This window comes from Cloeon dipterum, chromosome 3 (assembly GCF_949628265.1).
Source record: "Cloeon dipterum chromosome 3, ieCloDipt1.1, whole genome shotgun sequence".
Classification (NCBI taxonomy): Eukaryota; Metazoa; Arthropoda; class Insecta; order Ephemeroptera; family Baetidae; genus Cloeon; species Cloeon dipterum.
Genome location: NC_088788.1, coordinates 6,265,008 through 6,281,231, shown reverse-complemented (window position 1 = coordinate 6,281,231; position 16,224 = coordinate 6,265,008). Strand labels below are relative to the sequence as shown.

General features: G+C 36.4%; 1 protein-coding gene across 1 annotated transcript in view; it reads right to left on the bottom strand.

The window, feature by feature from the left end:
* Window positions 1-13,378, bottom strand: part of stet (stem cell tumor) — a 99,877-nt gene extending 86,499 nt beyond the window's left edge. The window contains exon 1 of the mRNA XM_065482167.1: window positions 13,218-13,378. The gene's annotated coding sequence lies outside the window, so the exon portion shown is untranslated. The remainder of the gene's footprint in view (window positions 1-13,217) is intronic.
* Between the last annotated feature and the right edge of the window lie 2,846 nt (window positions 13,379-16,224).

The window sequence follows — 16,224 nt, the reverse complement described above, 5'->3', positions numbered from 1 at the left end:
AAGATTGTTGTGTAAACGTAAACACACGCGGCGGAGCAGAGTGGAAATTATATTTCACGCTGAACGCGCGAGGGGGACGCCGGCCTGCCGGCCGCTAATTAAATGGGCAAGACAGGAAACCTTTTCGTTGCAGCATGCACCACGTGAGGCAAATTATTCGGCCAGCTCACTCAACAGTTTGCTGCGGTGCACTCGGCTTGGAAATAATAGTTTTAGTGCGGTGCGCCGCACAATGTATAAGTAGGCACTCGAGAATGACGCCTTGAGGTGCTTCGTCTCATGCACCGCGCCGCGCCGCGCTTTATTGCCCCATCTGGAATGCTCCGCAAGTGAAATGAAGTTGCAGCCAGACAGAAGAAAGCAACGAGAGTGGCCGGGGCATTTAATTTTTCAATTTCAGCTTGATTGCTACACAAGTGGGACCAATTGTGTCCCATAAATTCTCTGCTAAGTGACTTTTAGAGACGGTAATTGTGCAGCTGGTTTTCAAATTTCCCAATTGAACAATTTGTTCTTCTCAATTATTTGTTTTTAATTTAACCACCATTGCTGGTTGCACTGGAAACCCTCACTAGAAATGTGATTTCATTTTTTTTATAATTTGACCCGTTGTATAAACCTTTTGTGTTCGAAGCCAACAGATAGCGCAACCTTAGACTTTCTTAAAAATTTAATTTCAAGGCACTTCTGCTGCGATTTTAGACTCAATCTAGCTTCTGTTCATTCTTCACTTAGAGAATACGCTTTATTTTTACGTGCTGAAAATCAAAATCTATCCAGCCAATCGCCGTAGAGTCGGGAAAAACTAATTTTTAGAATAAAAAATAAATAAATAATTCAGGTTGAATTTGAATTTATAAAAAAATGGCGTCAAAATTTGCATGCCGATCAAGCGTCGAGCATTGTCTTCTTATTGAAAATCATTATTTTCCTATGCCAGGAGGGTTACTTGCCTCAAAATTTGTACGCGTCGAAAGAAAAAATCAAGGGGAATAAATAAAAAACTTTGAAACTGCTTAATTTTAGGAAATTAGGCCACATCTGAAATTTAACCATTACTTGGTACACATTTGGCAATCACACCTAGAATGAATGAATTTTTACCACACTCCACAAAGAAAAAAATTCAAAGCTGAATATGCAAAATTGTGCTTATTTTTTCCTTTAAATTTCTACTTCAAGTGTAGCAAGATTGTCTGGATTGTTCAAACAAAATTACTAAATCGTCGGCAATCGAATGAAGTCTAAAAAGCATAATATTCATCTCTTGCAATTTCAGTCTCTTTTAATACAATCTTTTTCTGTAAAAATATGATTTTGTAATTTTTGTTTTTATGGTGCGAAACTTAAAACATTGAGGTAGAAATACAGAATCTGTTCAAAACTAATTTTTTATGAGTATAGTGCGTTGTGAATAAATTGAGAACTGTTATACCTTACTAAATAGATGAAAAGTGGATTAAATATTGCAATGATGTCCATGATTTATTCAAGAACTAAAAGGCACCAAGTGGAAGTATTAAAATCCCTAAAATCCTAATTATGTTCTCATCGGAGCATTAATTCGTGAAAGCAGGGCAAAATAATAGCAGCGACAATAACTGAAACTTATCTCGTAAACAGCCGCAATATCACTATGGGCTCGAGTCGCAACCGCGCCCACCGCAGACGTGCATTTTCGCATTTACGGCAAAAGTGTAATTCTAACGAAGAGCCTGGCCCGCGTAAAAAGCGAAAGCGGTGCGGAGGAAAGCGAGAGTGATAAGCCCACAATAATAATAATCCGCCCACACGCTGAGCAGGCAGGCAGGCGAGCGGCCGCTGGCTCGATGGTAACCTAATAAAAAGCCCGACGATGGGCTCTCGGGTGTTGCTGCTGCTTCGTCTGCCCGGGGTCACCGCAGGGTCGACGACCTCCTGTCCGTGCGTCCGTCCGTTCGCCTGTTTCGCTCTCGTTTCACGGGCACGCTGCTTCTAATTACACGCGCCATTATATCGAAACGCACACAAAAGCAAAAGCCGCCAGTCCGCCCGCCCGCCCGCCCGCCGGCCTCGTGGGTGCTTCTGCGCTTTTACTGCCGAAAACAAACACTCACGGGACCGGCGGTACGAGTGTCTATTAGTGCCGTGCGAAATTAATCAGAGCAAATTGGCCCGTTGCGCGTGTTTGTGGTCCACGACTAGGACCATTATCGGGCTAATCTGCTTCGAATTTCGCTTTGGAAGGGATTGTAATAATTCGTGGAAAGTGCCATGGCAACCAGTGACGCTCTTCGTACCTTATCAAGCCACATCATAATCCCTGCTCCACTCTATTTCTACTTAATCTCTTCATTTAAAGCCGTGTTGTCTGATAATCCTCCTGCGCTTGGCTTTGAAATTTACGGATTTTTAAACATTTCCGTCTAAATCCATCTGCAAATTAACTCTAAATCCTCTTTACATTTTTCCTTCACTCTCTCTATTTTATTCCACTCAATCACAGAATATCTCCTTTGAGTACTATTTAGTTGAATTTCTTGTTGGTTATTTTAAATATCCTAAAATTACCCAATCCTGAAAATGATAGAAATTTCGGCTCATAGTTGAGTTTTTTTGGTCACTGGTCAACGTTAGGTCACTTTTGAGCAGGTTTCGCCAATTTACCGATGCGCAAAATTGCACAACTGTTTTTTTTGCGTAAAAGCCAGCTGGAAAAATTCAAAAGTTTTGGGGTTAATCTTCATTTTTCTGAATTTAACCTCGAAAAGGTCACAGTTTGCACCAAAAATTACGTTGATTGTTAAAATTATTGGTCTTTTGTCTTTCGGTAAAAACCAGTGGCTTTGTGTAAAAATCCCTATTTTATTTTTGGTCATCCATAAATTGATATATTTTATTTTCAATAAAGTTAAACAGTGCCAAATTCCAGAAAAAAACAGTTTTTTTTCAATGCAGTGGGTTGTCCGGAAATATGCGGTTTTTTGGGAATTCTGTTTAGTAGAACACCAAATGGATTCCTTTCTGAATTTTAATATATAATTAAAAATAACCGTGAAAGACATTATTTAATTCCCAGAAGTTGAACCAAATAATAATCAACACATTAAATCAAATTTCGAATTTTTTGCTTGGTTACAATGACTGAATTGTGCTGAAAATGAACCAAAACGTTCCTCTATAACACCTATATGACATAAAGGATATATTTTACACCATAACTCATACTTTTTTCGATCTTTAGGTTTCTTTTGCTAGACCTTGACGAGTTCGATATGAAAATTTGACCAAAAAGGACACAGAGCTACAAAATTTAATTTAAATATAGTTTTCAAATTGATTACTAGACAAGATGATTATCTAATTTTAAAATTTTCAAGAGAAAGCAGGTTTTTTGAGTCTGAAAATTTATAGAAAAAATGCTTGTAATCATTACTTAGTGCAGCTCTCATTAAAATCATAAACTAAAACATACATCCATCCATAAAAACAGCTGCAAGCACGGTTCATAAAACCCTAACGACTAGTTCCCTCCGACATAATTTCTTAAAGTTTGTGTGTTGTGGTTTATTTTTGAGTGGAGCCAAACTATCGACAAATGTAGTGCGTGATTAATGGCTGGCAGTCAGAAAAGAGGACCAGAAAGCACACACTCTCCGATTCGGGCCGTGCGCGCGCTCATTTCAGATGTCAAAGCAAAGAAGATGCATCTGCGAGTTGACGCCGCGATGTGTCATCTTGAAAGAAGACGCATTTGTTCGGGGCAATGAAATTCACGCCTGCGCGCCCGCACGTAAATATAGTTCCAAACGGAATCGGGGAAAAAAACTCTGTTGGAAATTCAATCTTGCACACAACAAAAACCGTTTTGCCGCTTCATTAATCAGGCCCGATCGGAATGAATTGGAGAATACACGGGGGGCAAAAATCGGCATGTTCATCCCCCTGCGGCGCACGGCTCGGGATTCGGGGGTGGCTTCCCTTAACGCGGAGATGAATTAATGCTTCTGTCTACGACACCAAATAAATTTACTGCCCATTGCCGTATAAAAACACCCCGGCATCAGTCACTGAAAAGAGCGGATGGCCAGTTTCTAATTCGTTTTTATTACCGCACAGCTGCATGGTGAAAATTCAGCTAACAGCTTTTGGTTTCTGCTTTTGTTTGAGCTCCCAACCGTATAGAGAGGACTTTATATTTTTTGGACTTTCATATGATGGGAAACTTGCTGATATTGGTGATTAAAAATTACTTAAAAACGATATATTAAATTTCAGCGGTGCCAGATTTGTGCGACGCGCAGTAATGGCGTCTGGTGGAGTCTGGCGCGAAAGACGGTCACGTGAAAATGCGCGAAAAGAAGCAAGTTTTGGTCGATATTGTGAAGATAATTTGCATTACTTGTACTAATTGTGTCTTTTGGATCGTAAAAACTAACTCTTGAAACTCGTACAGCAATCCAAAGAGAGCTTTTTTGTTTCCCAAATTCAGACGTCATTTTGGAACTGCGCAACGCGAACCAATTTTATCGTACATCTTGCCCCCGCTGATAAATTTAACATAATTATAAAATCATCTTCTAAGAAAAGTATGTTACTAATTTATTATTTATTCTTAACAGATATGTTATTGAAACTTTTCAAAATTTTAATTCATCTAATTGTAGTTTAAACTTCAAATGACACCAGAAAATTTTCATTCAATTTTTAAAATTAAAATACAATTATTTTTAATTAAAAATTAAATTTAATTAAAAATAACAATTATGTGTTTTTCAGCAATTACAAAAAATATAGAAAATTAAGCAAGCACATAAGTGTCATAATATTGATTATACATATAAATATGTTCTTCTACGCATTTTCCTCGCTTTATTGTCAAATTATCATTTCATTACATAGAAGCAAATTATGGCTAAAGATTAATATTATTCATGTAAACTCTAAACTGCAAATTAAAAAAAAAATAAAAAACCACACCGTTGGGGCGCAAGGTGTCTTGAGATATATATGTATTTTAGCAGTAGAGATGCCAATGAAGGCAGAAGTAAGCGCAAAAAGTGGAAGTCACAATTTTTCTGTTGAAATAAATTGCAGCTTCGTCGTTGTGTAGGCAGGAACTATATTTACTATCCGTAATTTTACAGGTCATCGATAAATTTTAGCTAAAAAATTTGCGCAAATAAATGTTTGAAAAAGCCATAGTGGATTATAAAAATAAAAGAGGAAACAGCCACCCCTTGGCGTCCATCACCGAAAACGTGCTGCCCCAAATTCGCTATCGATGCCACATCTGGCGAAAATGCCGGTCCATCACGCTATAAAATAAATCCGAAAGCATATGCGCGCCGAGAACTGTTGTGCAAGCGCACCCAAACATAAAGTTGCAGCTATTTCGGGAGCGGAGCTATTTTTGTGCGTGATATGCAAATGTGCCAGCCGCATCGACCATCATTATACACATATATTTCACCCCTTTCACGTACAATCGGCCGAAAAACTGGTCCTTCCGCGCGACACGTGTGTACACATACACATCTCTCTTCTATTACATACAGGACACGTGGAAAAATCAACACGCACGTGCACGTTGACGCATTGTGGACGAGTTTTCGGTCTGCCACCGTTTTTTTGCTTTTGCTTTCCCCGCCTGTAATTACACTCGCGCAGCGTCAAATCCGATTTATTATCATCGCACTGGCGCGCCGGATAGAGCAGTACATAATGCTCATGTATTCAGCGTATCATTTTTCAGCCGTGCGGAAAAGGATGTGCCACCGCCTTTCTTTCATTTTTAATACAAAATGCGCCAGTTCGCTTCGGTGAACCTTTTGAATGTATTTCGGGAAGAGAAATTTCTCGCATTTTTGTAACCAAACGACGGGCGAAAGAAAAAAAAATACGGCGGAATTTCTTCTTCGCGTGTGCTACTTTTTGACACTTGTTTAGATAAGAGGAAAGGTACGAGATAACTGAGGCAATGACACATATATGCGGCTTTGAAGCGCTGTTTTACACTCCTGACTTTTTATGGAGGTTCCGACCCAAAGGCTAAATTAGCTCCTTAATTATGCATCCATCAAATGATGACTTTTAACCGTCATATTTAAGGCAGGAACTTTTAACCCTAATTTGGACAAATTATAATTAATAGGGAGATTTATTTTCATGATGAAAATTGAGGAAAAGCATTTTTCGTTTTCCGTTTGAATTAAAATTCATCACAAACGAATGGAATAATATCTTCTCTGGCCTTGGAGAAATTTTTGTGTGAATTTTGCAGCAGAATAATTTATTTAAATCAGGATTTTAAGCTAAATATAATTAAATATTTTCGATAATTAGATCCAATAGAGAAATTTTTCCATATTTTCGGCGATAATTTAATGCCAAAAACGATTATGCTGCGAAAATAATAAAAAAAACCCTGCTCTTTAGCAACTCTATCTCTTACAAATGGAATTACCTTCAAGTCCTTGTTACTTTAGCAAATTAAAAAAAAAAATTAAGAGAGCTGTGAATTTTAGACAGTCAGAAATTTTGTATGTGCCTTTAATCAATCTACCAGCCCAAAAATGAGCAAGAAATATGCCATTCGAAACACTTAAAACCCTCTTCAACCGTCTAAAACATTAAAAAACAGTTCAAAATCAGTTGGAACCTATTGAAAAAGAACGAAGTCAATATTACGCCAATAATAATGCCGTCGAACTTTACTATTTTGTTAAAATAAAATAGCTCATTAAGTAGTGTTTTATTTTGCTTATAACTGGATCGTAATTAAAAGTATCCTGATGAAAAAAAAACATTTTTTCCAAATTTTATGATGCTGAAATATCTAAATATCACAAAGAAAACCTTGATTTGAACCGAATTAATCCCATTTCACATTTTCACAGTAAAAACCCTGATTGTACAAAGGATCAACGTTGAAACAACTCAATCATCATCATCCGATCAAGATCAAACGCAGCAGCAGCACGAACTAATTAAAGATCACGGCCGCTTTTTGGTCCGCTGCTGCATGGCAATCAGCTCAACAATGAAGGGTTGTTCACTTCTGTGAGCGCGCGCGGTGGCGAATGAAAATTAATCAAATTCGTTTCTCTCTCTCTCTCTCACACACTCTGCTGGCTTGTTCATTCAGAGCACAGCTGCATTATGCATGGGAATACGTAACAAGCGAGAGATGATTGTGATAAAACGCGTTGCACCGCTCTCTCGGCCACGCCAGAACACAAAGAATCAGCTGTGGTCGTTTTAAATGCCACTATATGCACCAACAGCAACAGCATAGCAGCGGATCCGGAATAGATTTGTCTCGATATGCACCGCGCAGCTGCTCGCTTTAACTCGTTCCCATCTGACGAGTCTCCGCGTTTAAGGAGTGAGCAGTTTGAAACAAAATAAACACGCTTTTTATACCGTCTACTCATGCTCGGAAATCGCTTCACAACACTCAGAACGAGTGCTTACAAAATTTCTAGATTTTGCAGGGTTAAAAACTAAACAAAATACAAAATAGATTTTTTCAATTCAACAGTGGTGGCCAGATTCGTGCGACGCGCAGATATGGCGTTCGGCGGAGTATGGCGTGAAAAAACGGCCACGTGAAAATGCGCGAAAAGAACCAAGTTTTCGTGTCAATATTGGGATTAATTTGCATTACTTGTACTAATTGTCTCTTTTGAATCGTAAAAAAACTCTTGAAACTCGTACGGCTATCCAAAGAGAGCTATTTGATTCCTACATTCAGACGCCATCTTGGATCTGCGCAGTGCGAACCAATTTTATCGCACATCTGGACCCCGCCGCAATTAAATAGATAATGTTTATTTCATTGTAGTAGACATTTTTAACCAAAATTATGGAGTTTATTAATGAACTAGCTCTATCAAGTTTTATAAGCACCTATGAAATGACCTGCAAAATTTATTTGAAAACAAACTCAACATGTCAGTTAGTCACGACACTCGTTATTATTTTTTTAAAACGCTAGAATACTATACAAATTCGAATTCCTGCCAATTTTAACTTTAACCAATGCATTCCAGCTAGTGCTTTGCGCGGGTCGCGGGTTTGAGGGTTGAACCCGCAAAACCCGCACCAAACCCGCGGGTGCGGGTCCAGATTTTGCAAATCCAATATGGCGGATTGCGGGTGCGGGTTGGTGTTGTGCGGTTTGGTGCGGGTGCGGGTTGACTCGGCAAACCCGCAACTTTTATGTAATTGACCAGTTGCATAAACCTTTAGTTATTGAAGCCGCCAACAGATGGCGCAACCACAGACTTTTTTTAAAAAAAATTTGTTTTAAGCGGTTTTAAGGCATTTCCGCTGCGATTTTAGATTCAATCTAGCTATTTTGCTTTTTTTTAATTAATTTGCTTTTTTTTGACGTGCTGAAAACCAAAATCGGTTCAGCCATTCGCCGTAGAAACGTTGAAACATATTTTTTTATTTCAAATAATAGTTTTTCACGATTCTACGGCGATTGGCTGAACTGATTTTGGTTTTCAGCACGTCAAAAAATAGCAAATTAATTGAAGAATGCACGGTAGCTAGATTGAGTCTGAAATCGCAGTGGAAGTGCCTTAAAATCGATAGTCTACGGTGGCGCCATCTATTGGTGGCTTCAAACACTTAGGGTTTATGCAACTGGTGAATTGAGCCAAATATCTGAACTCAACAAATTGTTGTCCAGGGGTCGATGGATTTTGATGAATTTTTTTGCTTTAAATTTGCCCTAATTGAACTAAAAATCAGTTGAGAAAACCCCGACTTTCCAATTTTTGCGGGTTTTGCGAGCGTTCAAAGATCAAAATCTGGGAATTTTGAGTATTTCATAACTTTGCTCAGGGTGGTCCTAGAACAAAAATTAAAAACCCCGTAAACTCGTCTTAACAAGACAAACAACTTTTATCGTGACCTCAAAGTGGTAGGTCAAAGGTCAAGGTAAAACAAAATTTAATTTTTAGATTTTAAACTCAAATTTGAAAATGAATATATTGAAATTTTTTATGGTACGTATTTTTTGTAAATAGGACCACCACAATCCGAGATTCGGGTGTACAAAGTTTTTTTTATTGAGACGGGTGCAATAAAATGCTTGATGAGCACCAAATCTCGAATTCTGCACTAAAAATCTTGTCGCAATTATAAAATAAAATATAAAATCGAATTATACCCCTTTAGTGCACTTAGGGATGTCGAGAGGAGCCTAACGGTATGTGGTTTTTGAAATTCGGATGATTTGAAGTCTACATTTTTTGGTCAATCACCGTTTTACCTACCTCGACAAACAAGGGTTTTAGAATTTTTCATTTTTAATTAAAAAAAAATTAGGAACAACACCATTCCAAATTTTAACGTTTTTAACTTAATTTATGTGTTCTACAAAACGGTTTTGAAAAAAATAAAAAATTTCAATATATTTATTTTCAAATTTAAGTTTTAATTCCAAAAATCAATTTGTGACCTTGGGCTTTGACCTACCACCTTGAGGTCAGTATAAAAGTTGTTTGCCTCGTTGAGACGAGTTTACGGGTTTTTTAATTTTTATTCTAGGACCACCCTGAGCAAAGTTATAAAGTACTCAAAATTCCCAGATTTTGACCTTTAAACGCCAGCAAAACCCGCAAAAATTGGAAAGTCGGGGTTTTCTCAACTGTTTTGCGCGGGTCGCGGGTTTGAGGGTTGTACCCGCAAAACCCGCATCAAACCCGCGGGTGCGGGTCCAGATTTTGCAAATCCAATATGGCGGATTGCGGGTGCGGGTTGGCGTAGTGCGGGTTGGTGCGGGTGCGGGTTCAAATTTTGAAAAAGATATGGGTGCGGTTTGGGTGCGGTACGAAATAAGCGGGTTCGGTGCGGGTTTGGGTTGAAAATTTGTACCCGCGCAAAGCACTAATTCCAGCTTTGGCTCAGTATTAAAAAATTAACCTTTTTGTTTTGAAACAAAATTTTCAATTGAATTTACGAAAACAGGCCTCTTTGCTCCTGTTGTTAGAGTGAAATCTTAGAACGGAAGAGTACATATAGGAGATCTGTGATTAAAATATCGTCTCTACGATCACTTGAGCCGATATTGTCTCGATTGCGGCAGTCAAGTTGCGCCAAAAACGAAGATTTTTTATTTATGTATACTCTGAATTGATGTTTCGAACGATTTTTTGATGATTTTCGTGCAAAAATATCTTAAATTCTCTTATTTATATATCTTTGGTGGGTAGGGAAGTCATGTTTTTCAATACGTTTAAGTGAAGATATTTTACAACGTTTCATTCCTCTCAAAATAAACTTGTAATTTCGTTGGATAAATTTAGTTAAAAAACAATATTATGCTAACTGTTTAAAGAAAGTAAAAAAATGGAACATGGATTTATCATACTGAGTTGCGAACCATGAAACATTTATTTATTGATTTTTTTAGCTACTTACAAATAACCATAATTTATACACAAACAAAACATAGAAAATTCTAATGAATATTAAAAAAATAAAATTTAATTTAAATAATTGAAAACATACAATATAATAAATTTCTTAATTTTTAAATAAAAATTTGGCTTAATAATTAAGTAGTGATTGAAGTAAAATTTAGTTTTAAAATTAAAACTTTTTATTATTTTTTGCAAATATTCTGGAAAGCGTGAAATCAATCGCAGTCTGGGCAACTTTTCATTTTGAATCGGTCAACCTGACCATTTTTTTTTATCTAGCACCTCGCATTTTTAGAGGAAAAGAATATTTTGTTGTTTTTCTTAACTATATGCGAATTAAATCATTTTAAATAAATAAATAAAAAAAATAACACTGCAAAAGTGTGTGAAAATAGCACGTCCGATTTAGCGTGCTAACTGCGAAGGTCCAGGAACAAGGGCCGGACGATTGGCTGCTGCAATGTATATTTTTTTATTGATCTCTGTTGTTTACGCTCTCTGCGGTCGGAACAAAGGCCGTGCTTGCCATTCATTTTCGCTCTATGGCACTCCACACGCGGCGTGTATTAGCTGTGCGCGAAATCCTCCAAGTGAGTGCAAGCCGCGGACGAGTGCATTGTCCCTGCTTGTGCTCAAATAACACACACACACACATACTCGCCACATGAATATATGTAGTTAGCCGCGGCGGCACACAACATGCGGCATTCGAACTCTCTCAGTCTCTTAATGGGCCTCTGGCCTGGTTCTCATCAAAAACGAATTCATCGTTACATCAAAGCTGCGCTTAATACCAGACACAGAGAGAGCAGGGAGCAATGCATTGCCCTATGTGTGCATTTAGATCGTTTTGTCGTCTCTCATGCATGCACGCTGAGTGAGAGAGTTGCTTAATGCGATATACATGAGGATGTAGTTCATTCAAAGTTATTATGGAAAACTATGCATTGTTGTGATCATTTTCGGTTTGATCTTGCTTTACTTTGCAAGTGACTGGTTTATATTCAAACGAAATATCTTATCTTCATGGTGCCATATTGAAAACAAATCACAATCTTAATATGTATCGATGTTTATTTGTATCAATTCTTGCATGTTGATTGACCTCTAGTAAGTTTATATATTTTTATTTTACAAACAGCGCTTGAATAAAAAAATTAATAATTGCATTAATAAGAAAATTAGATTTAAATTTATTTTAATATTATTTATTATAAAATATTTTATTGTCAATGTTTTTACTGCAAATTTTTTTAAAGGTTTATGTGTAATTAAGCAGCTAGAGTAATTTATAATCAAAGTTCATCAAAACATAACAAGTAGTTTCTGCCAATAAATGTATGTTGTTAGTACTTATTTAATAACAAAAGATATTTGGATAATTGGCTCTTCTAGAAATCAGTTAAAACAATTTCCGTGCTTCAAACCCCAAAATTTCCAAGAAGTCTAAAATAGAATGTAAATTTTAAATTTTTTAGCTATTACTTTTTATTACGCTTGGCCATTACCTACGATTCAACCAATGGCGCTGATCATCATTTGAATTACAAGAAGTTTTCTTTCATTTTTAAATCCAAATTAGACAAAATCGAAACTTTCCAGAGAAAATAATTGACCAGTTACATAAACACTTGGTTATTGAAGCCGCCAACAGATGGCGCAACCACAGACATTCTTAAAAATTTTGTTTTAAGCGGTTTTAAGGCATTTCCACTGCGATTTCAGACTCAATCTAGCTATTTTGCTTTTTTTTAATTAATTTGCTTTTTTTGATGTGCTGAAAACCAAAATCGGTTCAGCCATTTGCCGTAGAAACGTTGGAAAATATTTTTTTATTTCAAAAAATAGTTTTTCACGATTCTACGGCGATTGGCTTAACCGATTTTGGTTTTCAGAACGTCAAAAATTAGCAAATTAATTGAAGAATGCACAGTAGCTAGATTGAGTCTGAAATCGCAGCGGAAGTGCCTTAAAATCGAAAGTCTACGGTGGCGCCATCTGTTGGTGGCTTCGAACACTTAGGGTTTATGCAACTGGTGAATTGGTTTGCATCCCTTGGGGGCCGTTAAGCACAATCAAACTTTGCTTAAAATTTCGTCATCAGTGGCTGAGAACTCTAGTAATCTTTTTACTTATTACAAGCAGAAACACATTAGCGTTATTTTGACTTTTAAATTAATTATATACCTCTAAAACGTATAAATCAGGTAAATGCTATACTGCATAGTTATAATATATTTGCCGAATGATTAACTTTTTTGGTTTGAAAAGCATTGATTGTTAAAGTATAGCGTTATAATATATATATTATGTCATTTCTAATTTCATTTGAAGATTGTAACTATAATTTAAGCAGAAGAAATACAAATAAAGAGCTTTGCTTGATTAAAAAATAGATGCATAAAAAATTAATAAAACTGTTTATTTAATTAGTCTGAAATATTTATTCTATTTTGTTTGTTTTCCACCTCGTTCAGCCTTTAAGTGCAACTGTAACAAAACCCTCTATTCTTCTGCAGGGTTGCTGCATCAGCTTTTTATTTCAAAGAAAAAAAATAAAACTACCAATGAGACATGTAGGCTCTTAAACACCTGCTTTTCATGTCCAGTTATTAAAATTTGCTATTCAAATTTCACTTCTATTACCAATCCAAAATATCACAGGTAGATAAAGGTTTCTAATTCAGACAAATTATAGTAAAACTCTTTTAAACCAGCTGATTAACAAAAAATAATATTCTCTTAATTTCTAACGATTGAAAGCATTTTTTCCTGTCAATTATCGTGCGATTTGCCTACCTCTGAAGCGAGCATCCATTGGAGCTGGTTGGGCAGGAGGCAAAAGTCCACGACCTGCGGCTCTCGGCTGCGTGAATAGGCAAACTGCGGTGAGAGTCACGTGCGGACGGGAGGGCGGCTGAGAGCGAGCGAGCTCGCGAGAGAAGCTTGGCCTGCGCGGCGCGGCTCTGCTTCGCAACTGAGCGAACTGCACACTGAAGCAGAGAGCGCGCAGAGTGAGTCACGGCGGCGCGGACTCCCCTGCCCGCTCGCTCCCGGGCAGCGCCGGGTAGCCATGGCAACCCGCGCAGCACGCACTGCACCCGCCACTGCCGCTACCGCCGCCACACGCACACTGCCGAGCAAGCGGGGGCTGCCGCCGCGCCGCGCTCATATCATTTCATTCACTCACTCACTCACTCGTCGACCCGAAGCGTGCGTGCCAGAGCCCCTCGCTTCTCGGTGCAAACCTACAAACTGCAACACACGCGTTAAATGCTGCAGTCTCTCGCAATTTCTGAAAGGAATAATTTGATGCAAATATTTAAAAATGCCTTCATTAAAATATTCCGATTGACTAAACAGCAAAGATTCGATTATGGATTTTCATGATTTTAAGTGGAATGATACTGGGCAACAATTGAAAATTATTTAAATTGTTGGATGCCTTAAACAATGGACCGATAAACAATTTGTTCAACAATTTGCAATAATAAAAAGAGGACCTTCCTACAATAAAAATTCAAAATTTGCCAATTTTCTCCAAAATTTACAGTGCTTGAACATGTTTTCTTAGCATATTCCGATTCCTCTCGTCGAGATCTGTTCAACGGTGTATGTCACTTATTGGGGAAACTCTTGGTTTTGAAATTAAATCAGATTTCAAGTAAGGAGACAGCCATTGCCATTTGAAAAGCACTGTAACTTTCCAGCCAATTTTCTCAAAAAGTTACAGCGCTCCTTAGGTCAATTTAGGCTTTAACTGAATCCTAAGGGATGAGTTTATGCATTGGCAACAAGCATTTTCCAGGCTTTTCCAGTATCATTCCTCTTTAAAAAATTAATTATTCAATTAGCTTGCTAAGTAAATCGAGATAATTATTTTCGACAAGTATTTTCTTGCAGTCGCTTTTGTTGGCTGCAACATAAAAATTGAGTTTATTTAAACCTGTTTAAATATATTTTAAAAATTGCAATCACCACAAACTTTTTCTTTTTAATAACAATTTTCCCATAATTATACAACTTCAACTTTTGCGCTTCAAGAATTATTTTAAATGGTTGCCATCAGACAAAATTTATTTTTGTGAATGAGATGAATTTACTATCAATTTCCAGGATTCTTAGGGGTAAAATGCCGTAATTTTCATTAAACCAGAAATAAGCACGTGATTTTTGTTTAAATAATGGAATAATAAAAAAACCATCAACAATCACCCGAAAACCTATTATTGAAGCTTATTATGTTGCCTTGCGTTAGCCCAGCAAACTCTAGTGGATCATAAAAGTTCTGGTGAATATGCAGTAATAAAAAAGCGGATAATAAATTTTGCTTAGCATCTATATAATTAAATTTATTAAAGCCTAAATTCCATTTTATCACTGTCAGGAAAATACGAAAATTTTCGATATTTTTTCAAATTAGAATTAAAAATATTAAATCGTCAAAATAAAACGCACGATGGCAAAAATGCATAGAGCTTAGAATTTTATTCACATTAAAGAACTGTCATATTAGAACCCTTCGAGCACTTATCGTATATTAATAAAAAATGATTGATTAATCAGTGTTTATTCCACACATTTTTTAATCTAGCTTGTCGTATACCTTTAAAAAATCCTTGAAATGTGCAAACTTGATACAGATAATAGGTAAACCTATTTTCTTCTTGAATTAAAGTTAATATTTTAATTTTTCTCCAAATCTTTCCGCTTCATCTGGAACATAATTTAAAAGATCATAGATTTTTATTAACAAAATATTGCCATGTTTGACTTTTTTAATTACAATGTTTAGAATAGATATAATACTGCACAACAAACTGTTATGAATATCTCAATTAAAAAGATACTCGTACTATACTAAGGGATGCTACTTAATGCAACGCAGACCATCTGAGAAATCATCAAAAACAAACGTTAAGCGAATTTTTCAAAAACATTTTAAGCAAGCATTTTATTGACGACAATGAATGTCTTGTGTTTTTTCTGGGACATTTTGGCACTTGCTTAAAATGTTTTTCAAAAATTTGCTTAACGTTTGTTTTTGATGATTTCTCAAATGGTCTGCGTTGCATTGAGTAGCATCCCTTACTATAGTTTTTAATTGAGATAAACTGACAAGGGAGTGATAATTTTTGTGAGATATTATCGATTTTATTGTTGTTATGAATATATTTGAAATTTTGAAAGCAAAGAAATTGTTAATTTGTCATTTAATGGTGCATAAATATTATAGTATAATTTTTATTTCTGTACGCGTGGTGTAGACATTTAAATCCTTGTATTTTTACGCCCCGATCAAAAATTAATTTATAAAACACTTATTTTTTTCTGGAGGATTTAAAAAAACAACAAAATATCTAAAACATTAAATAAGTTTAAAATAAATATCTGAAAATACGTATAAAATACAGTCGGAGCGTTTATCCAATGTGTATATGCTCAAATAAAATTAAAATTGAATTAAACAGTAGTTATTAATAGCCCTGCAAATTCAAAATAATTAATATCTTGATTTTTCTTTTGAGTTTCATGACATAAATGAAATAAAAATCCTGCAAACACGATAGCTATCCAATATACTCGAGTTCCGTTTAAAGAAATCACCCCCCCCCCCATACTGAGTATTCCCCAAATGGTACTAAAATCAGGAAAACAAGCTTTCCTCCAAGAGATTTCCCTGATTGTGAAGTCTATTGTTTCCATTTCATATATTATTTACTAAAAGGAATGGCCCATAAATTCGGCGTTACGTGCTCAATCAATTGTGCACGCGGAGCAAGATAAAGAGGGTGTCTGTGAAGAA